Source organism: Mustela nivalis (genome assembly GCF_964662115.1).
Source record: "Mustela nivalis genome assembly, chromosome: 6".
Taxonomy (NCBI): Eukaryota; Metazoa; Chordata; class Mammalia; order Carnivora; family Mustelidae; genus Mustela; species Mustela nivalis.
The window spans coordinates 31,840,895-31,865,074 of NC_139025.1; the positions used below are offsets into that span (position 1 = coordinate 31,840,895).

General features: G+C 44.8%; 1 protein-coding gene across 1 annotated transcript in view; it reads right to left on the reverse strand.

The window, feature by feature from the left end:
• The window catches only part of SUSD6 (sushi domain containing 6), a 94,138-nt gene extending 71,497 nt beyond the window's left edge, over positions 1-22,641 (reverse strand). Inside the window, exon 1 of the mRNA XM_082734008.1 lies at positions 22,165-22,641. The gene's annotated coding sequence lies outside the window, so the exon portion shown is untranslated. The remainder of the gene's footprint in view (positions 1-22,164) is intronic.
• Between the last annotated feature and the right edge of the window lie 1,539 nt (positions 22,642-24,180).

The window sequence follows — 24,180 nt, forward strand, 5'->3', positions numbered from 1 at the left end:
CCTGACCCTTCCAGGTCTTGGTTTCCAGAGCCCTAGACCTACTGGATGGTCTTTGAGCCTCCAATCCCTATTCTGCTCCAGAACCTGTAGAATTCTCAAAGCACTGTCAGATCACCTTTCACCTCTAATGGTGTCTAAAGGTAGACACCTCTAGTGTCTACCCCATGCAGCATCATTTCCTGTCAGTCCTTCATCTACAGCTTGCAAAAAGCACAGGAGGCACAGGCCCCACCCCACCTGAAACCTTCAGGATAGCTGGGGAGGCTGCAAACACAGACAGCAAACAATCAGGGCACACAGGAAGGCAGGAGTATCTATTTCAGTATTCCATGTGGGTGCAATAAGATGCTAAATCCCAAGGTATGAATAACTAGAAAATAAGGAAGAACAAGCAGTAGCTACTTGTAAGAACAAAATAATGAAAACAAACAAAAACCAGGAAGGGTCTGAACCAAGATAGTCAAAGAGGACCTCAAGAGGAAGGAAGGAAGGGAGAGGCGCCTGGGTGGCTCAGTCCATTAAGCATCCAACTTCTGACTTCAGCTCAGGTCAAGAGCTCAGGATCATGAGATGGAGCCCTGAGCCCCACGTGGGGCTCTACACTCAGCAGGGAGTTTGTTTTTCTCCTTCTGCCTCTCCTGCACAGGTGTACTCTCTCTAAAAATAAATAAATCTTAAACAAAAAAGAGAGAGAAAGAGAAAGAGAGAGAGAGGAACAAAGAGAAAAAGAAAGAAAAAAGGAAAGGAGATGTGACCTGAAAAGTTGGAGAGCTGAATACAAGTATGGAGAAAGAAGGAATTTCTCAGCCTGAAAGGCTGAAGTAAGCAATATATAAATTGGGGGGTGGAGGAGGAGGTGGGGAAAGGAGAGGGAAAGAGGCCAAGAATCAGGGAAAAACAGGAAGAAAAAAACCCTGTTTAAGATCCTCCAGGGCATGGGACAATTCTTAGAGCATTCCTAGATCTATCCCTCGCAGACTCATTATTCCACAGTGTTACGTATACTCAGCTGAATACTTCTAGTAAAGCCAGTTTGTACAGCCATGAAAAACAGGCAGAGAGATTCTGCTTTGATGAGTGGGTAGTGGGAGCCAATGAAAGTAACTGCTTGAGCAGGAAACATGACCTAAGCCAAATGAACAAGTATTTAATAAAAGCCTACTATGTGAGGGGCACCAGAACACTGACTCCTTGCCCTGAAAGGGCACTGTCACCATGGAAAGAGATGGTTAATACCACCTCCCACACACACAGGGCTTCATTCTCTCACCTAATCTCACGACAAAAGAACAATGTTCATGGGAGATGAACCTGGCCCAAGAGACTAAAGCAGCCTAAAAGGTCAGACAGGATGAGGGGGTCTGGTCAGGATGGTGGTGACAAAGACCTACAGAAAAAAGAATGGCAGGGGCTGGTTACTGACTAGAAAGGAAGGGATCGGAGAGGGGAATCATGATGATAAGAAGTCAGAGCCAGGAAGGAAGACTTAGGTTTCAATTCCCAGATGGTGACATTATTTCAAGCCATGCTTTCACCCTCCTCCTGACCACCAAATGCTAAGGTCAATCAGCTCAGCTATTCTCCTATTTCTGGGAATGGGGATTACACATTCTATCCTTCCCATCTGCCCACAGTCTTTTAAACTAGTTGTGATTTCCTGTAATTCCCATTTACAAGGAGGTGAAGGGGATCAATAAGGAAAGGAGTTAAGTCCTTTATCCATCACAATGGTGATAAATATATCTCAACAGTCAGGCACTAAAATTTTACTGGCAGCTCTTCTTCTGGGAAGAGGAGAAAAGGAGGAGGAAGTCTAGTGTTTAAGAAGCTCTAAAAGAAAAAAAAAGCCCTGGGGCAGTGTTCTCTTTACCCAACTGAGTTCTCCTCCTAGGGGAACTCAAGTGTAAAACACATCTTTCTACCTGCATTTAGTGAGAAAGAGAAGCATTTGCCCTGAGGGCCAATATTAGTTCCTACAAAGGAAAGAGGCCCAAGAACCCTCAGCACCTAGCTATGTGAAAAATGAGCATAAGATCAGGAGAGCAGAATCAACATAAACCAGGCCACAAACGCCTGAACACACGGCACTCTGGAAACAAGGACCTGGACTTCCACATAACTGCTCTGAAGGGGAGAGGACACTTGGGGATGAGGGTGCGGCCAAGTGTTTGCCCCAAAGTGGGGGTGCCTACTGTAAGGATGAGCCAGGGGAGGGCCACCTTGGCTCCCAGAAATGTGGCCCTTCTCCCCAAGACTCTGCTGGCCATTCTGCCATCCCTAGATATCCTAGATAGAAGCAGCACAGTTAAACAGGTAAACAACGGTGAGAGGAGGAAGGGAAATCACAGGTGATTTTCTCCCTCCATGACTGCTAGACCAGCACTTCATGAACTTTCTTCAAGAAACAAGTACAGGGACGCCTGGGTGGCTCAGTTGGTTAAGCGGCTGCCTTCGGCTCAAGTCATGATGCCAGTGTCCCAGGATTGAGTCCCACATCGGGCTCCATGCTCAGCGGGGAGCCTGCTTCTCCCTCTGCCTCTGCCTGCCACTCTGTCTGCCTGTGCGCTCGCGTGCGCTCTCTCTCTCTCTGACAAATAAATAAAAATAAAAAATAAATTAAAAAAAATAAACAAGTACAGCTTGGGGCGCCTGGGTGGTTCAGTGGGTTAAGCCTCTGCCTTCAGCTCAGGTCATGATCGCAGGGTCCTGGGATGGAGCCCCGCATCGGGCTCTCTGCTCAGCAGGGAGCCTGCTTCCTCCCCTCTCTCTCTCTGCCTACTTCTGATCTCTGTCAAATAAATAAATAAAATCTTAAAAAAAAAAAAAAGAAACAAGTACAACTTGAGATTTCTCAATTTTTTAAAAAACAAGTAAGTTAACAGAGGAAATCTGAGATGTGTACTTTACAAAGGAAAAGTGCAATCTAGTCCTCTTTACTATTAAACAAGAATAAAGGGGTAAAGTGCAAACTGAATGAAGAACACTTGTTGGTTAAAGCAACTTGGTGGATTCTCTGACATTTTCTAAACAAGCACTTCCCTCCCACCCGTACCAGATTCTGACAGCTTGAGCACAGTCATGCTTCACACAGGGACCTCAAACAACTAAAATAAAACTACGGTGTGACCTGAGAAGATCTGTTATGGCAAAGTGTTTTCCCAGTGTTCTGTTTAGGCTTCTTATGGATGGCAAAAGGCCTTTTTATAAGCCTGTGGCCTGGCTGTGTCAATGGGGACAGGGATGTTTTGTCAATCTGAAATAACAGTTTCTATAGCTACGTCGAGGGGTGGGGGTTGGTCAGACTCCCAGTGACATGGACACTCAGAACTGTAATAATAGCATCACTATTATTAACTGGTACTTGACTGCTTAAGCATTGTGCATGGATCTAAGCATTTTCTATCTAATATTTGATTTAATCCTCACAACAACCTTAAAAGGTAGGTATTATGACTATCTCCATTTTTAGACAAGACATAGAGAAGATAAATAACTTGCCCAAGGTCATTACGGTTAACAATTCATGACACCAAGATTACAAACTAAGCAGTCTCATCCCAAAGCACAGGGGTTCACATTTATTCCATATTAGATTAATGTAATTCATTTTAAATGTTAAAATGATCCTGGATGTATTATGGAATAGGAGGCAAAATTCCCACTCATTATAAAAGAAAACAGGAAGCCTTGAAGACTGTTCAACGCTGCAGCTGGCAGCTCTATAGCCTCTCAAGGTGGTCTTAGATTTGGCCTTGAAGCTCTACTTCAGAACCTGAGCAGAAGGACGAGTTTTACACATGAATACCAGGACCCCACCCACAAAGGAGCCGACTCCCAACATGCAAGGTGGGTCAGGTGATTCTAATTAAGCACACTTTGAGAAACATGGCATCGGGGCATTCTAGAAACTTCTGAAGCTGCTGCAAATTTGGGAACTAGGTCATTAGTTGTTGAAGGCTAATTCCCCTGAACTGCTAATGAGACAGGTACCCACCGCACGTTAAAAAAGCCGTTTAAAGAGTGGAGTGGACTGCAACAGGAATTCTGAGACATTAACTCCCAGAGCTCCCTTTATAGACTTGCATCTAATGGAGAGATTGTCCTCTCCACAATGTGCATATATTTTTGTTCCCAATCTTCCACAGCTGAGATAGATAAACTGGCCTGAAGATGCCTCAAAAATGAGCTTGATTTCTCTGGAAAATAATGGCCAAAGATGGATACAGTGCGTCTTAGTGATCAAATTCAGGTATCTTCAATAGAAACTTCAATAGAAAAAGTCTGAGAGGGGAAGAATTTCTTTTATTTTTTTTTAATGTTTGTTCTTTAAAAGTCCCTACACAAAGCATGTTGCCTAGGTCTTTGCACTCATTTGTAAACTGAATAAAGATATACAGGCGTTAGGGTTGGCCTCTCTGTGTTTTAATCTGTCAGTTAAGTGCCCATCCAAATATGTGAGCTACCAATTTTGTCCTTTCTCCTTAGCTTATATTATCTTTTTCAATTGCATTACTATACAAGATCCACGGCTCCAAGTTCAGAACGGTTCAGTAATTTAATTAAGTTGTATAGAAATGCCAATGATTTTTTGGGCACCAGGCTGACCTCACCCTGTTCCATTCTAGTCTCTGAGGGTTAAGCCCTGGCTATGGCCTCCCCCTGGGGTGGGAAGCCCTGTCTTCCTGGATTTCTTCAGGGTCTGACCAGAAGCTGGTTCTGCTACTTACAAGCCATGCCATCCTAGAAAGTTTTTTTTTTTTTATCCAATTTGGCCTTAATTCTCACAACTATAAAATGGGTATAAGCAACCTACTTCAAAGTAGCTGTGAAGATCAAATAAGCTAATACAAACGAAGCACTTAGAAAAGTGCCCATGTAAAAAGCACTCCATACACCTTACCTTTTATTATGAGTCTACCTTGTAATATTAAGAAAGTTTTACATGAATCTAGGTATATATGTATATACACACATATACATGTTTGTGTATGTACATCTATATATATATATATACATATATATATAAATCTCAATTGATTATTGCTACAATTACTCCTCACAATAATGATTTAAGTCAGACAAGACTGCAAGTGTATGAGCATTTCCTACTATAAGGAAGAACTAGCTTGATCCCAAATGGGAGTTCATTACTCATTATCCCCCTAGATTTGCAGCTGGAGACCTGTCTCAGTCATCTTTGTACTCTACCCCCATACATACTAGCACGAATCAAAAAATCAATGGTGAACTGGACTGAATGTAGGGTTTGGCCATGCTATCAACAGAGCCATCTTAGCCTTATGATAAGGGCTAGGGAACAAATCAGAATCACTATTCTAGGGAATTCCTGGCTACCCTAAACACAGAGACAAGAGGGCTACCTTTCCCAGTCCTGATTCCAACTCAACTTTGAGAAGAAAAGCAGCAACTATAGAATAAGGAGCAGCCAGAGGTCACTTAGAGGTAAATGGCAGAAGTGTCCCTGCACAACCTGTGAGTCAGCAGGGAACCAGGATAATAGTACTGGGCATTACCCAGCCCCTCCTGCTGGGCCAAAGGGAGATCTATAAATGTGGCATCTCAAAGCAGATAATGCTGTCTTCCCTAAATGAAATGGGAATTGCCTTTCAGGGGAGTATAGGACAGTCTATAAATACCATGGATTAAAAGGTTTCCTGTGGGGCCAACTGCCACCTGCCTAAATGCAGAGACTACCCTAAACAAACCCCCCAGTTTCCCGGAGGGAAAAGCTGCCATCATCCAACAGTATAGACCCCCCACCAAGTGATACCTTAACCGTTTTTTTCTTTCCACTTCAGTTTATTTTTGCTCCCCGACCCCTCCTTCCCAGACCTTCCCTGAGGACCACCCACTCCCGTGTACCCCACCACTGCAGCCCCCACCTGGCCCTGACCTCCTCTCTGGGGATTTGTTCTCTGTCTCCCTCATCACCTCATCCTCCACCCTAACTTCCTAACCCACATATATTACATCTGCCCTGAAAAACACAGGCTTTGTTATCACTCCAACCTTGGGTCTACCCCCAACAGAGTAATTTACAGCCCTTAACTTCCGAGAGCTTTTCTGATCTGGGACGTAAAGACAAGCCCACCAGACTAGAGCACCTAGCACAGCACCTAGCAAAGAACCTGGCGCACAGCATGCACTCAGTACTTCCTGCCTTGTCCGACTCCACATTTTTCTTCTTTCCTTTCTGGGTCTCGTACTCTGTCACTGTTCCCAGATATCATATGTGCTACATCCAAATGTCTTAACCCAAAGGAGGGACTCAAATGATGAACATTTTAGTCACCAAGGTTATCCATGTAACAGGTACATTCTGGGACAAGATCCCATCAGCAACCTTCAAATTACACTAGAGAGAAGACTGGTTACCTTATACCTCCCCACCATAAATGGCCCATTTGGTGAAGAAAGTAACCAGAGGGGAAAGACACAGAGCTGAGGGTCACTTACAGCCAGAAGCAAAGTATAAATAAAGACTTCTGTTGAACACAGAGCTACCCTACGACCCAGCAATTGCATTACTGGGTATCTATCCCAAAGGTACAAATGTAGTGATCCGAAGGGGCACCATAGCCAAACTATGGAAAGAGCCCAGATGTCCGTCGACAGATGAATGGATAAAGAAGATGTGGTGTATGTATGTGTGTGCATGTATTATACACACATACATACACAATGGAATAGTACTCAGTCATCAGAAAAAATGGTAACTTGCCATTTGCAATGACATGGATGGAACTAGAGGGTATTACGCTAAGCAAAGTAAGTCAATCAGAGAAAGATAATTATCAAGTGATTTCACTCATATGTGAAATTTAACAAACAAAACAGAGGACCATAGGGGAAGAGAGGAAAAAATAAAACAAGATGAAATCAGAGAGGGAGACAATAAGAGACTTTTAATTTTTTCAAAAGATTTTATTTATTTATTTGACAGACAGAGATCACAAATAGGCAGAGAGGCAGGCAGAGAAAGAGGGGGAAGCAGGCTCCCCATCAAACAGAGAGCCCGATGCAGGGCTGGGATCCAGGACCTGGGATCATGACCTGAGCCGAAGGTGGAGGCTTTAACCTACTGAGCCACCCAGGTGCCCCAAGAGACTTTTTTTAAAATGTTTCTAAACTTTCTAAAAAAGATTTTATTTACTTATTTGTCAGAGAGAGACAGAGCATGCTAGCAAAAGTAGGGAGAGAAGCAGGCTCCCTGCAGAGCAAGGAGCCTGATGTGGGACTCAATCCCAGGATCCTGGGGTCATGACCTGAGCCAAAGGCAGACACTTAACTGACTGAGGCACCCAGGCATCCCCCATAAGAGACTCTTAATCACAGGAAAGAAACTGAAAGTTGCTGGAGGGGTTGGGGCAGGGAGGATGGGGTAAAAGGGTGATGGACATAAAAGAGGGCCAGTGATATAATGAGCACTGGGTGTTATATGCAACTGATGAATCACTGATCTCTACCTCTGCAACTAATAATGCATTATATGTTAATTAATTGAATCTAAATTTTAAAAAAAAATTTTAAGGCCTCTGGAAGGTAAGGACAGCACTCTCATATTCAACTAAAACTCCAAAAGAAAGCTTCCCATAATTCCACATTTACATGTAAAAATGTTTAATTAATTCTGTCAGCAAGAACAGCTGCCAGTTTCACTAGAAACACCATCTGGTTCATTTCTGATAAGGCCCAGGCACGACTTCACATAGGCCAGAGACTGCCTACAATATGGTTCCCAAAAGGTGGAATCCTAGATGACAGCTCCAAGGCAGTGTGCCATTCCTCTCTCCCCAGTGCTCGGAAGCTGCTCCTGCAAGTTCACGATTAGGCCTGAAATAAACCCAGAGCTTCGTTCTTTTATAAATATCTCCTTCAAATCTTCCAGGCATCACCCTGGCTAACTCAACGTATGGACTTAAGATAAGTTATCAAATTACTCTGTGCCTCACTTCCTGTAACTCTGAAGTGGGCATACAGTCACCTCACTTCCAGATACCAGCCAGAATTAATTTAAGCAGGTCTGTTTTCAAAAACCAGAAAAATACTACAGAAACATAACAAACAGCCTGAACAACTTGTATTTTAGAGGAGTTTCCATAAAGTGGGTACAAGGGTGGCTTCTCCACTGTAGAATCTCATTTTGCGATTAGCTAAGATTAAGAGGGTCCTTTCCACGAGGTCTTTAAGCTCCTCCAAGATCTTCCTTTTGTCAAGCCAACAGGAACCACTTTGATGTGCTTCAGTAGAGGTCTTTAGGCAGCCACAAATAAGGAAAAGAAAGCCGGCTGGGAATCAGAGCAGACTCGTCTAGAGGTGCACAGACTTGACTGGTATTAAGTACTAAAAAATGATTGCCTCAATAGCAGGTCCCTTCAGATCCTGATGTGGAATTGTACAATGTAAATGCAATACTACAGCAAGTATATATTCCCAAAAAAAGGAATACAAGGTTTGCCAGCCGGCACTAAATGCAAATTTGGAAAAGGGTGTATTTGAAACACATGAAAAACAAAAAACAAAAAAAAAAAACTATGGAGTGCAAGAATCTGTATAAATACTTATACTCCTTCCAGGCCACTAGGCAAATTTAGATGGGTATAACTTTTGACATTGCATTGCCAGTATTTTTCACCAGATGGTAAGTACCTCATGACTCCTATGAAGAAGGCGGCAAGACAAATGTTGTAAAGTCTGATGAAGAGAACCAAAAAGGCAACTGTGAGACCTGTATGTACAAACCCAAGGGGAGAAACTGGTGGCATCAGCTCTGACCCCTTAAGTTTGATGAGGAGGATCTCCCACTTTCTGGAAACAACTCTGGGTAGAAACCACTCAGGGTTTCCCCTGCCCCCCCCCCCCCCCCCCCCCCGCTAAATGTGAATATACAGAGGGGCGTCTGGATGGCTCAGTGGGTTAAGCCTCTGCCTTCGGCTCTGGTCATGATCTCGGGGTCCTGAGATCGAGCCCCATGTCAGGCTCTCTGCTTGGTAGGGAGCCTGCTTCCCCCTCTCTCTCTGCCTGTTTCTCTGCCTGCTTGTGATCTCTCTCTGTGAAATAGAATCTTTGAAAAAAAAGGGGGAAAAATGTGAATATACAGAGCAGAAGCCCACAGCACAAAGCTCAAAACCTATTTCCCACCAAGTCTAACTTCAGCACAATCATTCAGTCCCACAAACAGGCAGAAGAGAGTTATTTATAGAGCAGGTAGAAGTCACAGGCAGTACCAAAGTGGTATGGAACGAGGCCTTCCCCTGGAGAGGCTGAGCCCATCCTTGAGCAGTTCTTCCAGGATGAAGGAAGGAGAGGTGAGCAGACTCCAAGCTGTGAGGCTGCTGGTGTGAACTGCAGGAGGGCAGTTAACAGAGAAGGCCATTTCTGCTGCTGATTCAACACAGCCTCAACACAAGGCACTAGACCACTCTGTGCCTCACTCCCTGTAACTGTGAAGTGGGCATAACTCCACCTTGCTTCCAGCATAGCTGTGAGGATAACAGCTGGTAACAGTTACTATTTACTGAGCACTAACCACATGCCAGATACCAGGCTAACCGCTTGCTATGTCTCCTCCAAACCCCATGTATGTAGTAGATACTACCATAAACCCCCATTTTCAGCTCAAGAAACTGGGGCTTAATGAAGAGACTTACCCAAACCACTCAAAGCAGACTGAAAATTTAACACTACAAAAGCAAGGGCTGACCATGAATTAATATTAATATCACTTCTTCCGGGGCGCCTGGGTGGCTCGGTGGGTTAGAGCCTCTGCTTTCAGCTCGGGTTATGATCCCAGGGTCCTGGGATCTAGCCCCGCATCGGGCTCTCTGCTCAGCGGGGAGCCTGCTTCCTCCTCTCTCTCTGTCTGCCTCTCTGCCTACTTGTGATCTCTGTCTGTCAAATAAATAAATCTTTTAAAAAAATATATCATTAAAAAATATATATATATCATTTCTTCCCCAAATAAACTACCAATTGCATATATTTTAATTGTCAGGTACTGTACCTGGTTTTAAATATTCCATTTTATTTGATCTTCATAATAATCCCACTAGGGGGTACTTTTAAGTTATACATGCCAACAGTCAAAAATTCAAATGACATAAAAAAAAAGTTTAAGAAGTTATAGTTTTCCTGTTACCCTTCATCACCCCCAAATCCCCCGTAGCAAGTAATCATTGATATTTTGGTAGCCACCTTTCTGGAGACAGGCAGTGTTAAAAAGTATCATCTCCATTTTACAAATGACAAAAATGAGGACCAGAGAGGTTAAAACTGCTCACGGCATAGAGCTGAAAAATGGCTGAGCTGACAGTGGAAGCAGAGTTAATCCGAGTCCAAGGCCTGCTATCTTCTACTTGCCTCCCACTCAGTACCCGCTTCGTAAAACAATCATCCATTTTCATTCACCACAGGAAAGGGGGAAACTGTGCCTGGCCCACAGCCAATCTTACTCCTACACTTTCCCAACTACATGGAAAAAGCAGGGCCGTCTAAGCACACCCTGCCCCAGTAACATCAGCACTGCTTCATGTTTCTCCAAATCTAAGCTGTCGTGAGTGAGACAGGACCTTCACTTCCAACTTCCTCTGAAAACAAGAGCAGGACAATGGGGAAGAGGAGGTCAAGCCTCGCCTACAGGAGACTCGAGGTTCCCTTGTCTGCAAAAAAAGGAAGGATGTTCCTAAAGGAGTCCTCATGAGGTCTCAGTCAAAGACAGTCCCCTTTTAGAAACAGGGTTTACAGAGTTGCTCTGAATCCCCACCACCAAGTCCTTAAGACCCAGAGAACTTGGAAGTTCTTCTCTGGCTTATCCCCAACTGGACCTTCTAATAATCCCCAAACTGCATGGATTTCTAGATACGAAGGTTTTGACCCTACAGCCACTCCCCTCCTCCAAAAATAAAAATAAAAGCCCCTCGGACAGAATACTTTTCCTCAGTTAGGAGATGAAAGCTGCCTTTCAGATTTTGTACACTTCCACATTCCTGTCCCAACTGTATACAAAAACGTACTGACCGTTAGAGTACCTACGCTGAGATGGGGTGGGGAAACAGGAAGGGTTGTTGTATTGTTTTTCATGAGAAAGTTAAGATTTATCAAGTCTGCAATTCCAGGAGGTTTCCTATTTCCAGCATGCAGTACCAGTGTTTGATTCAGGCAGCCCTGGGCTGACTCAGTGTTACTATCTACAAGCACAGTGGCTGCTAAATGTCTACTGGTTACCAAAGGCCATGGCTTTCCCACTAAAATCTTCCTCACAGTATGACATGACATCTTACATGAAAGCACTCTGTAAAATGGAGAAATCTGTACTGCTTTAATATAGATGCCCAGCCTGCATAGTAAACACATCAGAGACTTAAACCAGCCCTTCCATCCTCAAGGGCTTTAAAATCCATGAGTGGAAAAGACAAACCAAAATAAATACTGGAGAACATTTGTTAGGCTGTGCAAGGCAAAGAATCCCTGTGGGGCGATGATTAAACAGGAAAGAGCATTCAATAAATACTTGTTCAATTAATAAATGAATTCAGATGCACTGCTTGAAAAATACATACCTTGTTGCTACTCACAGAAAATTTTACTAACACCAGAGGCTCTGAAATCTGTTCATTCTGCTGTTGCTCACATATATCCAAGAAAAGCAGTGAGCATTTGTAGAAAGCTGCCCTTCTTTCAAAGATGAGATTTTTCAAAAGCATGCATAGACCTTCAAAGGAGATGACCCACACAATTACACTTTATAATTCCAGAAGCAAAAGAACCACTCCCAAAAGAGCTCAGTTCTGGAGAACAAACAGAAACAAGCCATCCTACTACTACTTTCTTGATTGCAAACAGATTCACAGTAGATATTAAAAATATATTAAGTAAATAAGGTCAAACTGTAGATACACACTTGTAGGTTGGATTTAGGGTATGACTGATGCCTCCTGAAGTTTTTAAAACATGGACAGAGTTCCAGAAGCAAAAACCTGGACCTGAAAATTAGCAAGGGGAACTGTGGTCTTGAATCCAAATTTTTAAGGGGCCCTGTAGTTTGGTTTTCACTGGCCTTGCTAAAACATGTGGAAGAATCTCTAGTACCCTCTCTTTGCTTCACCTCCTCCTGCCTCCATGGTTTCTTTTTTTTTTTAATTTAAAGATTTTATTTATCTATTGGACCAAGAGATCACAAGTAGGCAGAGAGGCAGGCAGAGGGAGAGGAGGAAGCAGGCTCCCCTGCTGAGCAGAGAGCCCAATGCGGGGCTCCATCCCAGGACCCCGGGATCATGACCAGAGCCGAAGGCAGAGGCTTAACCCACTGAGCCACCCAGGCGCCCCGCCTCCATGGTTTCTGAGCAGTCTTCTTTTCCTGCTACCAGACAGAGTGAAGCTGGTGAATGTTAACCACTTTTTTTTCCACCCTGTTTATATTTGTTTTTCACTCAGCCCAGGCCTTTCCTCCAAATGCCTCTTTTTAGAATTTCATCACTAATACCACTCTTTGATTCCTTGTCATCCACGGCTCATGGCCTCAAGGTCGCCTTGCCCTCTCACCCTTTTGACTTTGATCCTCTATCCTTGGTCAATCAACCAACCAAATAATCCTGGGGCTGAGTACAAAGAAGTGGACAAGACTGTCACTGACTGACCTGAGGCGACTCCCAACCTCAGCCTGGAGCCTGGTCCGACAGAGATGGCTACCCACTGAAGTAAAATATATGGGGCTGTATGCAAATTGGGAGCCTTATGCGTGCCAGTACTGTTTTGGTTCTTTGCTGCCCCAGCAGGTTAAAAAGCCACAGACAGTTCAAGAAAAGAGATATCACAAATCAACATTTACATCTAAAATTAAAGCCTGGGGAAGATGGGAGAAAAAAATTCCCTAAAGAATTCACATTACTGGGCGCCTGGGTGGCTCAGTGGGTTAGGCTGCTGCCTTCGGCTCAGGTCATGATCTCAGGGTCCTGGGATCGAGTCCCGCATCGGGCTCTCTGCTCAGCAGGGGGCCTGCTTCCCTCTCTCTCTCACTGCCTGCCTCTCTGTCTACTTGTGATTTCTCTCTGTCAAATAAATAAATAAAATCTTAAAAAAAAAAAAAAGAATTCACATTACTGTTCCTATTTCCCTTCTCCCAGTTTCTCACTGTGGAACCCACACCTAATTTCCTCTCTCAATTAAAAGCAAAGAAAAGAGAAAAGAAATTTCAGGGTCAGAAAACATTTCTATGATAAAAACTGATTGGTTAAATAAAGCCAGTAAACAGGAATTCTCACACCAGACCAAACTCCTAGATCTAGCCTACTCTGTTGAGAAAGGCAATTTGCTTTCTTGCCTGGAAGGCCAGAATTCTCCAAGATTATTTTTCCAGCCCACCTCCCTTCCAGGGTGATAGCTGGACTAGAGCACAGACGTCACTGAAAATGTCAGAGCAACTCCTTCAGAGTATCTAACTGAAAGTCTACTTTATACAACAGATTCCTCTAATACTACTCTCAAGTTAGATAACCCATGGGTATTTCCTTGGACTGTTAAGGCCATGAAGGCAAGAATTGTGTCCATTTTGTTCTTTGTTTACAACTGTATACCTAACACTGACCACAGGCATTCACTAAATACTTGCTAAAGAAATGGTAAGATTTACTTCCTTTTGGTTTCTACACCAACCATTTAAACTCCCACCAGCCTTATGTCACAGTCCAACAGAAGCATCAGCTCACAAATTATTATGACTTGAAGGTGCAGGGAAAGGGGGGGAAAAGACGGCCCAGTGAACTCTCATGAAACTCAGAGCCTGTTTTTCTTGCCATCCCACTGTGTAACATGCAAAATCCCCACAGGACTGAAACAAGGAGGTGGATGGCCTTCCCACAGCAGTTTCCGCCTGGCAGGTGGATAAGAATCAAGGACTGATAAAGGTGTGGACCAGCTAACATACCACTTGCTAATTCTCTAAAAATGTCTTGAGTGGGCCAACTGAAAAGCACTATCCACTGAGCACAAAACTGCTCACTGGCTCTCCAGGGTGGAGAAAGCTAGCACATATGACCTCAGCCCAAGAAGCCTGGTTCCTTCTGGACTGATTAGAGACAGTTACAGATGTGTGTTCACACTGCAGCCATGAAGGGTTGTAGACTGCTAATGGGGTAGGGGGGAGGGAGCATCAGCCCTCCCTAACAGCATGTTTCCAATTATCAGTTAGTCCTACTACATCTAGGATGCTACCAGTACCTGTCACTGTCCCATCTGGGCAAGAGGGGCCCAATGAGGAAAAGGACTCAGAGAACACATCCCACTGGCCTGGAGCTGGTGGTGTTTTATGAATTGCAAGGAAGCACAATACAGAGATACAAAAGTTAAGCAGGTCCAGCCTAAGCACAACAGTGCCCATTTTAACAGCAGTTCTTCCTCAGAAGAACTGAACTTAAAGACTAATTCCTCCCTGTAATTTCACTATTAGATTCAAAACTACAATCACCAAGGGGCGCCTGGGTAGCTCAGTGGGTTAAGCCTCTGCCTTCAGCTCAGGTCATGATCTCAGGGTCCTGGGATCAAATCGGGCTCTCTGCCCAGCAGGGAGCCTACTCCCCCCCACACCCTCTGTCTACTTGTGATCTCTGTCCGTCAAATAAGTAAATAAATACATCTTTAAAACACACACACACACACACAAAAACTACAATCACAGAAAGGACATGAATTTGTTTCTAACAACATAAACCATACACTGTTCTGGGCTCCAATGCCCTTTCCCTGAGACAAGACCAGAGGAAAGAAAAGTTGATCATACACTGGCAAAAAGAGTGCTAGGCTAGGTATCAGGAACCCTGGCTTCTCTACTAGCCCTGTCACCCCTTAGGGAAGTCAGCTCTGAGCATCCATTTCCCATTCTTCCTAAAGAATACTTTACTTTCCATAAAGTAAGGAGGTAGAAGGAAATTACCCCAAAGTTACAACCTTCCAACTCTAGCATCTAATGAGCCTGGAGTCTCTCTCATCACATACTTGGTTTGCTGTGCAGAAGTCTGAATAATACCTGTATATTATGCCCAAGAATTTGAATCTTCAGATAAGAATTTTATCTTACCTCCCTTTGCCTTTTGAGCCCCTCTAGCACTTAGGAAGAGAATTTGCATGAACAGGTAGAGAACACCCCAATACTCTAAAACTTTGTCAGGGAAGTTATGGCAGCATTCATACACATTTATACAAACATAAACACACACACACACACAGAGAGGCAGGAACTTTCTGGAAGGACTGATCCTTGGGCTTGGCTCCAGCTACAAGACAAAGTAATACAGGTACAGGAGAAGATAATTCAAGTTCCCAATTTTTGTCTGCCTTATTGGACAAAAGTCCATGTGCCTTGTACCCCACATTTCTCTGGAACCACCTTGATCCTCTAATAAAAGAATGAGGTGGCCTGCACACACACACTTTCAAGAGCTTTTGGTAAGTGACCTAGGAGTAAGAAAAACAAGATCAGCTATTGCTCACAAATGCAGGTAGTTCCAATTAGGACAAGGGCAAGAGGAGGCTCTGTACTTCAGTAATATGGCTGGTATGGTGTGAAACCAGCCAGGAGCATATCCTGTAGAGGAAATGACACTCCCAGCAATACCATCTGTTCCTCTCTGTGTCTGGCATGATCTATATTTTTAACCTCAGGTGCACCTGAAGTCCACCAGTAAGAGCCCTATAAAAGCTGCTCTGAAGAGCAGTTTTTCACAGACCTACATTTAAACCACACTCAGTGCCGCCCCTCCCCCCATACCTTGATGGTTGGCTCTCCATCGCAGCCTAGCAAAACTTCTAAGCAGGTGCACAGAACCCTGGCATGGAATGTTTCATAAGAAAAGGAAAAGCTTCTGAGAACTATAAATTACATTTGATAAGGAAGGCTCTGTGGGGTTCATGGTAAAGTTCACTCCATAAAACACAATGACGTGATTTAGAAGGGAGGCTTCATACTGAAAATCTTTTTTTTTTTTTTTTTTTTAAAGCAGCAGTACATGGGCACTGAATGTAGGCACTATTGCATCTGTAAACTCCCACTACTCTTTAAAGTTCGGCACTAAAGATTTGGAAACCATGCTATTGTATTCTTACACACATAATTCTTCCTTTCATTTGTTCTTTTTCTTGGTAGTATCTTCTCTTAATTCAGGGCAATATCCTCAACAAAACACAATGAAAAGTTTTTGCCTTAACACTGTTCTTTCCCAAACAAACTGCATAACCAAAATGTTAGCTCCAGAGTAGAAATATGGATGCAGTTTTTAAAATACCTCCCTAAGAAATAAAAACATATCTCTACACAAAACTTTACACATGGGTGTTAACAGCAACATTACTTATAACAACAAAAAACGAAATAATCCAAACATCCATTAGCTGATGAATAAACAAAATGTGATATATCTATACAAGAGATTATTTAGCAACAAAGTGGATTAAAGTACTGACACGTGCTATAATATGGATAAACTTCAACAACATTATGCTAAGTAAAAGAAGACAACTTCTAAAGACCACATGTTGTATGAGTCTGTTTATATGAAATGTTCACATAGGTAAACTACAGAGACAGAGTAGATTAGTGGTGGCTGTAGGCTGCAAGGATTGTGAGGAACAGGGAATGACTACTAATGGAGTTTCTTTTTGAGGTGATGAAAATGTAGCAAAATTAGAATATAGTGATAGCTGTCAGCTACAGCTGATTTAGTGATGGAATATTACAAAGCCATTAGAAATAATTATAAAGGCTATATGTCATTATGGAAAAATATTGATGGTATAATGCTAAATGAAAAAAATATGTAAAAATTAATATACAGGGATTTCCAACTGAAAGAAAGCACAGAACAGACGAAAATGATGTTTGTGGTAGGATGGTAGAACATGGTGAGTTTTTCTCCCCCTCTATTCTCCAAGCTTTCTGTAATCTTGTCCCCACTGTGTAAAGGGAAAAAAAAAAAAAAAAAAAGTAACTCCAGTCTTCCCTCTGAGAGACCAGGCTACCACTTAAAATGCAAAATGATCAAAATCACCTTGTTCTCTTTTTCAAGTTCCCTTTTTAAAACTTCCACCCACTTAGTTTACTCAGATCAATTGAGAAGAGCCCAAAGAAGTAAGAATGGGATAAACAGTCCTATCCCATTCCCAGAAGCCAATTTCATTTTACTGGCTTTGTCAGAAGCTGAAGCCTAGTCTAGCCAAAAGTCTAAGTGGAGAGAGTCTACACACTGGCCAACTCTATGCTCTGATCTTAAACTTCTGTGGGTGAAGGCAAGTCACTGCTGGCAGGAGGCTGGATTTGGAAAGATGAGACTTTCCCCCATCCTTAAGAAAGGATGGTAAGAAAGAGGAGTCTGAGAAAGAGTCCCTATTTATACCTCTTCTCTGAGGTTTTATGTCCAATCTCCAACTACAGGAGAAAAGAATCCTGAGTCATTGAATTTTTCACCACAAAAGATCCTCTTCTGAGTAATAAAGAATTGTCAGTCACCACCTCTGCTGTCTGCAAATCCCTGAGAATCTATTACTGTCATCAGGAACCCAGGCTAACTTTCCCCAAATCAAGCAACTGGGACCTCAGGAAAAAAAAAAAAAAAAAAAAAAAAAAAAAAAAAAAAAAAATCTAACACATACACATATGTGTGGGAGGGAGAGTACTTTTAAGGGCACACTGCTATCAGGTAATTTCAAGGATCTACTAACACTGGCAACAGTAACAGAGAACTACATCTGTTTCTGCTTGAGAAAACGCTTTAATAATATCCTGTTTCTAGAATACTACATAAATTCTTGGCATGCAGCCTTCAGGTGTCTCAAGGGTGCTATTTTCCTTTTCTGAGATATAAGGGCCCAGGAAGGAGCCTGTGAAATCTGCCCAAGTTAGGGCATTTTCTGCTGTTGCTATACCAATACCTTCAGAGATTCAAGTGTCCCCAAGCCCTGACAGAAGCACAGGTGGACTTTCACAGCCAAAGTGACCCAGCTCAGCACCACTGGAGGTCTACCAGCAGAGTGGAGGCTTCCACCCTTAGAAGATTCAGAGGATGAGAGAGCAAACAGAGGAACCCTGCTGGTTTCTAGGCCAAAGGACTAAAAGGGAAAGAAAAAGGACACCATTACAGACACACATGAGGACAAAAAAAAGGAAACATCCACAGATGCCTGATAGGTTTTACTGCTAAAACCTAAGCCCTGTAAGAGGTACCTCTTTCCCCAGTGCCTCTACTTTTTCAAATAAAGGTTTTACACAGACACTCAAGAACTTACAAGCATGCAAGGGAACAATGGCTGTCGCCTTGAATTCCAGCGAGAGTGGGAGTGAACAGATCTTGATGCTCAAGGACAGTCACCCCAACGCTGGCCTGGAATCGTTTCATTGGTCTCAGATTCACAGCTGCTGCAGCTTCAAATACTCATCACAAAACCCCCCGCCCCAAACTTCAAGCTGCATCCTTCATTCCCACCGGTATGAAAATAGCCCTCCCACACTACAGGCATCGTTTCTCACTGCTCTAGTTTCCAAGACTTCTGCAATGTGGCAACATAACTTAAGAATATTAATTTTTTAGAAACCATTCCACTAAATGAAATCTCACTATGGTGGGATAAGGGGTGGCCCCTAGATTGAAGCCATCTTGAGGAGAAACCTGGATAGAGTCTCTATTATCATACATGCATTTGTCCCAGTGTTTACCCTTAACCCAACTGTCCTAATACTCCACACTCAGGTCTGCATCTGAGCAACATCTGCTTTCAAATATTAAAAAAAAAATAAGGCACTGGGCTTCTTCCTCTCCTTGTTCTTTCCCCTACCACTTAAGGGAAGATCTCTAAGTAAGACCTCCTTACTGTCCAGGAAGATAGAAGAGGGAAAATGAATCCTGCTTGTCAGCTTCAGCTAGGAGATCACATGTCAATTCAGGAGCTCAGTAAAATGCTTCATGCATGGCAGTTACACAAACACTACCAGTGGACCTGCTGACATTCAGGCCTTCAAGTGGGCACTGCAGGCCTCTAAGTGGGCACTATAGTCCTGCTGCCTCTCAGTGAACTGTTGCTTGTACATGAGGAAGTAGAGGGGAAAAACAGCACTTAACGCTCTCTGGTCTTCCTTCTCTACCCACAAGCAGCTCTGCTCAAGACTTCTCCACAGTTCACTTCTTTCAATACAGAAATGAGGAAGCTTGTGTGACTAATTTTTTTAAAGATTCTGTAATCCTCTAAGCCCACAGTCAGACACCAGGGGAGTTGACCTTGAACAACACAGGTTTGAACTGCGTGGGTCCACTTCCACACAGATTTTTTTACAGTACAGTATTATAAATGTATTTCCTCTGTCTTGTGATTTTCTTAAGAACATTTTCTTTTCTCTGGCTTACTTTATTGTAAGAATATAGTATATAATACATGTAGCATACAAAATAAGTGCTAATCAGCAGTTTATGTTATCACTAAGGATTCCTGTCAACAGTAGGCTATTAGCAAAGTTTTGGGGAAGTCACAAGTTATATGTGGATTTTTTACTGCATAAGGGTCAGTGCCCCTAACCCTGTGTTCTTTAAGAGCCAACTGGAGTTACCTGGTTGTCAAAACAGCTGAGGATATGGGAAGAGTGCATAAGGAATGATGTAAAATATAAAGCAAGTTTTTCTCTGGGCTACAGAAAAGCATGGAATCATGGAGGGAATGAAATAATGCTTAGTAGCAATAAACCTGAAATAAGTTCTTACTTTTAAAAAGCCAGGTGAATGATTACCTTTGGAGGGTGCATAAATGTATATGGAGTGGGAGGATAGCTGAAGAAATTGCGGCCCCAGCAACAGCAAAGGAGGAAATCCCCTGCCAGGAAACGCACCATTACATAAGAGCACAAGTTCAGTCACCACAGGATGGAGACCTGCCAGGAAACCAAACAATGCTGAGGTCTCTTCTCTACCAGCCCACATCTGCAACACCTCACTCTACATTTCTTCTCCTTTCTGTTGCCTAAATTCTAGGCTTTGAGAAGGCAGTCCAGTCCTCGGAAAATAAGTTGAACTGTGCCAACTGACACTGGGTTTGATATCAGGGTTTAAACGTTTGCGGGGTGGGGTAGGAGACCGCCCTACTCTGAGAACACAGTACTACAGTATCCAAGTCACTATGCAGACAGGAAGTCCTAAGTATCAGTCCCTCATACCAGTAGTGTCTTCTAATTTAATTAACTTGACAGCAGGTCCTTAAGCAGCAAATCGTCACCACTTAAAACTAACAACATAAACCAAAATACACTGACTTAAAAGACTGAACTCCATGACGGCATGGCTGTGTTCGGTCTTTTTTTTTTTTTTTAATTAATTTGTGTTCTGTCTTATTCATTGCAGTATCCCCAGTACCTAGCACAGTGCCTGACATACATTCTGCATCACTTAAATACTTGGGAATACTGAATGAAAGAATGAATAAACAACTGAATATTGTGAACATGCCCAAAGTGTGTACCTTGGAGAATTAGGGATGCTCAAGATCTGAAAAAGAGCTTGAAGAAGTAGTGCTTTGAAAAACTTCTAGAAAGACTCCAGCTTCAATTTTATTAAATGGTAAGCAAATTAGAAGCTAATAGTATAATCTAGCAGTTGAAGTGTGGTCTCCACCATGAGCTATTTTTGTGACCCTAGGCAAGTTATTTGGTTTCGGTTTCAACTGGGGGGAAAAAAAAAAGGAAATCATAACAATACCCACCACAAAAGTCTATTATTAAATGAGATCAAGAAAGTAAACTTCTTGGCATAAAGCTTGGTACACATTCCCCAAGAACTGTTCCTATTATTGCTATTATTGTTGCTTTATTAAATACCTCCTTTACTAAGGGGGAGGTAGACCTACTCCTGGCCCCTCCACCCAACCAATTGTGAAAATTTTCATTTCTGGTTAAATACACATCTAGCTAAAAATGCAAAGCCCAGAAAATTCAGAACTCAACGCCAAGAACATGTCTGTACTAGCCTCTACTAGATGGTGACAATTACTTGGGTGTGGAATTCCCAAAACAGAAAAGGTGTGTGTGTGTGTGTGTGTATCATTCATACACACATTTTACACCAGAGGAATGAAAAGAGCAAAAATGAATTAACCACTGCAAAGGATGGAAAGACACACTTCTACCTCTGCCCATCTAGAAAGGCCCACAGTTAATTGAACTGGGTAGTTCTACTGCACCTCTGTACAAAGCACACACAAGCCCAGTAAGCAAGAGCAACAAAGCAGCGAGCTCCCGACCACTAAGAGTACATTCTGTGGGAACAGCAGTACTAGGCCTGCGGGCCAGGATATGAACTCCCCCCCTTAGGAGTCCAAGACTTGATTTTGACGTCGTTTTCGTCTCGGGTCTTAACAGTCCCACCCCCACCGCCGGCTAATCTCGTTACAGGTAACTTTCCACTTCTGCAGCCCCACAGCCAAACCAGGAGAGAGGGTCACACCTACACTATTATTTGGAGTCCCTAAAAACCAGAAGCAAAAAAGAAAGTCTACATATATAAACAGGAAGTGATTTCGGTGAGTCTCAGCCCGGATAATAAGTAAAGTTTTTGCGATTAAAGAGCAGATGAGGCGCAGGGGCTCCAGAAAGCTCCGACTGGTCCCACACACGGACTCCAAGATCTCCTCAGGAAATCCACAGTCGCCAAGCCACCCTGCCCCGCGCAGCACCCGCAGCTTTGATCGGCCGGAGGGGGAAAGTAACAGTAAGAAGAAAGGGGCCTCCGCCTTCATGTTCCCCCGCGACCCGCACAGTCTGGTTTCCGCTCTGACTCCCGGCCAGGGAGCGCGACCCCATACGCCGGGCGAGGCCAGGCGGCGCGCCTCGGTCTCGGCCACCAGCTCGCGGCCGCAGACCGGCCGTCCGGTCCTCTTCCCGGCCTGCGCACAGCCCACGCCGCTGCCCGCTCAGCCTCCCCGGCCGCCCTCCCGGCCCCGCGCGCTGCGGGCCGGGTGACAGCGGGGCCGGCGCACTCAGCAGCCGACGCTGGGCGGCCGGCCGGGGCTCCCCGGCGTCGGTCCCTGGAGGTGCGCGCCGACCCCGCGCCCCTGACAGCCTGTCGGCCGCGCCAGTGACACAATGCCCGGCCTCGCCGCCCCCCAGCCGCGGTGACAACTCACCCGGGGAACCGCGCGGCGACCTCCGCGAGGGGGGGCGCTCGAAGCTTCCGCGGCGCTGGGATCCGCTCTGCCGCCTGCGCGCGCCCGCAACCCTCTCGGGTCTAGGCGAGGCCCTGAGTGCCCTTGTCTGGCTGGCGCTGGCCAGTGCTGCGGGAGGAGACGGCGGGAGGCGGGGGCGAGGCTGTCGCCGGCTTAGAGAATGGAACGCGGCGGCGGCTGCGGCGGCGGTAGCGGCGACGGCGGCGGCGGTGGCGGCGGCAGCAACAGCGGCTCCCGCGTCACTGGCCCAGCTGTACCGCGCGGGCGGGGGAGAACCGCGGAGGGGGGAGGGGAAGGGGCGGGCAAGGGGCGGGGTCAGGCGCGCACGCAACAAGCGCCGGCGTCGCGCCGCCGGGACCGCCCCTCTGGGAGGCCCTGCCGGTCGACGGCGGCCAGCACGCACGCGCCGCCGGAGAGGCCGCAGGCCCCGCGGGAGGCGAGCCCGGAGCCCCGAGGGTGGGGCGGGGGGTGGGGGGGGGGCTGTTTAAAGGGACAGTCACGCCTACTACGCTTGAGTGGCCCGGGCTGTGGCACCAGCTCAACCTGCGCCGCGTTTGCCGTGCGCTCTCTAGTTCTTTTACTATTATTATTTTGTGGATTTTTTGGATGTTTTTTGGGTTATGGGATTACTATTATTTGCAAATAATTGGTTTGTTCTCATGTTTACAGGGCGCTTTCACCCATGTTGCCGTATTAGCTCTTGAATCGCTTGCCAGACCTAGGACTTATGCAGGTCATCATCTCCCTTTTAAGGAGTACTCAAACTGTGTAGTGTAGTTTACCGAGCTTGAAATTGCCCCACGGGGGTGGGTGCGTGTAAAAAAGCACATTCGGGATCCCGCCTCCAGCCATTCTGATTTAGGAGAACTAGGATTGGACTCAGGGATCTATTTTAAGAAGCATTTCTCGCTGTCTCCCTCTCTGTCAAATAAATAAAATCTTAAAAAAAAAGAAGAAGAAGAAGAAGAAAAGAAAAAGAAAGAAAGAAAGGAAAAAGAAAAGAAGAAGCATTCCCCAAAGTGATTTTTCAGCACACCGAAAGCACTGGACTGATCTCAAGGTTGAGAAAACTATAGTAAAGAGCAAAAGAGCAAGGATCGGCAGAGTGGGGGCTAGGACCACACCATACTCCTAACTTTATCTCCCATCCTGAGCCTTGCCTCTTTGGGCTGTTTTTCCAGGATATACTATGCGAATGGTTTGTGCACCATATCGCTACACCGTCTGTTGGTGATCTCACTGCAGCCCTCGGAGGTAGTCCTCCATTTGTGTGTTTACAGGGCTTGTGGCCCATTGATGGCGATGATGGCGACTTTATCTTTGTGGCCCAGGAACCTTGCACAGTGCCTATTTAAAAGTGCTCCTATTTGAGAATCAATGCCCGAGTTTGCCCTTGGACCCACAGACTTCGTCTTCCTGCAGCTTAGGCCAGGCAGGCCCCTCCTCCCAGATGCCCTTCAGACAGGATACTCCCCTCTCAGGGCCTCTCACCTAACCTAGTTCTAGTAGGTTCCTTGGAAAAGTGCTGTGAATTAACAGGGTATGTCCTTAAGGTAGCTAAAACCAGAGCCCATGCTCAGGCATTCATCCCCAAGAGAACCTTCCCCTCATAGACCCCACAGAAACTGTGGCTTTAGCTACCTTTTCCATATGTATGTCCTTGCTCTGCCTTCTTTCTTCCTTGGCTTCCTGTTGGGCATGCCTCCCATCCTGCTCATTTCCCCTCTCTGTTGGGGCTGCACAGCCCAGATCACCAGGGGGTTGGAAAGCAACCCACAGGATCTCCCAGTGTCCACTGAATGAAATCCAACTCCCAAGCCAGAGCTGTGTCCAGTGCTCTCCAAAATCTGTCCCAAGTCCCCTCCATCCTTCCACACACCCCACATACCACCTGTGTCCTAACCTCTCGCATGCCACCTACTTTTACATCTCAGAGCTTGTGCCCACACTGTTCCCTATGCCTGGAATGTCCTCTCC